The following is a 2,641-nucleotide window of genomic DNA, read 5'->3' as shown; positions in this document are numbered from 1 at the left end:
CACAACGCACTGGATAGCTGGCCAATCAGAGCACACCTCGCTTTTTTAGAATGATGAGCTTTGTAAAAATCGGCGCCTTTCAGAAAGGCGGGGCATAGAGGAGCAACAACAATGTTATATGGAAAATAATGTGTTTTTTTTTAACCTTAAACCTAGGGGTGTGCGATATATATCGTCTGCGATAATATCGTAATTGCTGTTTTAACGATGTGCGATTTGACATTATCGAGATACAGCCACAGCGCTGTTTTGTGTCTCTGAGCAACATGACGGTGTTTCGTTCTTGAATGAATCAACCGTTTTAATGACTCGGTTCAATCGCAATGACTCGCTTATTAACAGTGATTTTCTGCCACCTGCTGGCGGTTTTAATGACAAATTTCGGCTTTTTCTTTTTCTTTCTTTCTTTCTTTCTTTCTTTCTTTCTCATAAACACATTGCATTACACCAAATACACAACATAATGTTCTTTTTAGCAACGTCATATGACCCCTTTAAACAGCGCCAAAACGGCATTTATTGTTTAAATACTGCAATGCAATGGATATAATTTGAAATCTGAGACTTTGTTTCATATTAAAAGTACCAAAGCACAATGCTTATTGCGATATATTGGATGGGAGGTGCCCTTCAATGTTCCATCCATTAACTGAAAACAGGCTAGAATAATCGATTCTTGGGATTTAAGAATCGATATCGTTCCGTAAAAATTTGAATTTTTAGATTAAAATCAAGATATCGATATTTTTTACCCAGTCCTAAAGACACATTTGGCTGTCAGCTCTTTGGTGTACTGTATATTCAGAGTGGCACAGTAGTCAGTCAGGCGTACAGTTTACAACTTCAAGACAAAAATGAGGACAATGTTGCCACCTAAAATCACGCTGACTCACAAAAAAAGCATTGCTTACCTTAACTAATGCTAGAACACGATAGTTGTGTTCAGTTGTTAGACTTAAAGCATTTTATGTCCATTATAAGATTTTATACATACTTACATGCACATATATATAACATGCATGTATATATGACAGAAAAATGTAATTTTTGTCAAATGTAAGGTCACTCAAAACTGTGTTGTTTCATCTTTTTGTCTGGGAAGCTGATGGCAGACACTATGTCCAGCCCTACAGGCTGAAGGCAGAAGGCATTATGGTGACTGATTTTGGCAGCGCACCACCACAGGGCTGTCCGATGCATCGAGACGTTAATAAAAGTTAGACAACAGTACTTAAGTATTTAAAACCCCCCCCCCCCCAGGTAGTGCTGCAACAAATGATTATTTTTTATATTTTGATTATTTATTTGATTCATCAGATTAAATAAACATTTATTAATTATTAAAAATAATAAACGTTTTACATTAAAAATTTAATTTGTTATTTATAAAATGTTATTACATATCCTTACCAATGTTGTCCTCCAAACAATGTTTAGTTTGAAGGCAATGAAAACAGAGTGAATGTATCTATGTAAGCTATGGTATAAATTATGTGCACAAAGGATTAAAATATATACGTTACCTTCTAACTTTAAGTTAAAGTTCAAGCTAATTAAAAAAAACAAAAAACATAATGAGTGCATGTTGTCCATAGAAATGTTATTCGTTGCTGTAAAGTGTAAAGCTGCGATCATGCATATGCAGTTAATTGATAATGTAATGTGGGTTTTGGGTTTTGTTTCATGTTCATGTTTTCCATGTCTTTTATTTTGTAATTGTTTCCTGATGTTAGTGTCATGCTTCCCTTGCCTCATGTCTCTCTGCCTTGTGTATGTGTCATGAACCCAGCAGTTGTTCGCCTTCTGAGCCTTCGTCAGGGAAGTCGGACCATAGAGGACTATGTGGAGGACTTTTGTGGTTTGTGCTATTTAGTGGACTGTAATGATGTGGCGTTAAAGGACATTTTTCGTCATGAATTGAATGAGCCCATTTGCTCCCAGCTTCCTGTCATATCTACCAAGTCAGAACCTGTTTACTTCATGTCTACCAAGCCAGAGTCTCCTAACGTCATGTCTACTACCCCAGGGCCTGCTCATGTCACGTCTGCCAAGCCAGAGCTTGCTCATGTCATGCCAGCACCTCAAGAGATTCTTCACAACATGGCAGCCATTCAAGAGCTTTGTTGCAAGATGGCCGCCACACAGACGTGGCACTCAAAGACATTTTTCATCATGGATTAAACAAACCCATTTGTTCCCGGCTACCTGGAGGAAAAATAAACTGGTCTCTGGAGCAATACATTGATCATGCTCTGCTGTTGTGCGGCTCATCGTACACTGTGGGTTTTGCGGATAAGGAGCCCCGCAATACTACAGTGCCCACCACACCAGAGCCTCTTCACATCCCGACCGTCATGTCTGGAGTTGTTCACGTCAGGCCTGCTACTCCAGGGTCTGCTCACGTCATGCCTGCCAAGCCAGAGCCTGCTAACGCCATGTCTGCTATTCCAGGACCTGCTCACATCATGCCAGTTAAGTCAAAGTTTACTCATGTCATATCTACCAAGTCAGAACCTGTTCACTTCATGTCTGCCAAGCCAGAGTCTGGTAACATCATGTCTGCTCCCCCAGGGCCTGCTCGCGTCACGTCTGCCAAACCAGAGCCTGCTCCCGTCATGTCTGCTACGCCAAGTCCTCTTCA

The sequence above is a fragment of the Sinocyclocheilus anshuiensis genome, unplaced genomic scaffold, assembly GCF_001515605.1.
Source record: "Sinocyclocheilus anshuiensis isolate Anshui unplaced genomic scaffold, SAMN03320099.WGS_v1.1 scaffold1105, whole genome shotgun sequence".
Taxonomy (NCBI): domain Eukaryota; kingdom Metazoa; phylum Chordata; class Actinopteri; order Cypriniformes; family Cyprinidae; genus Sinocyclocheilus; species Sinocyclocheilus anshuiensis.
Note: the sequence above shows the minus strand (reverse complement) of the source record.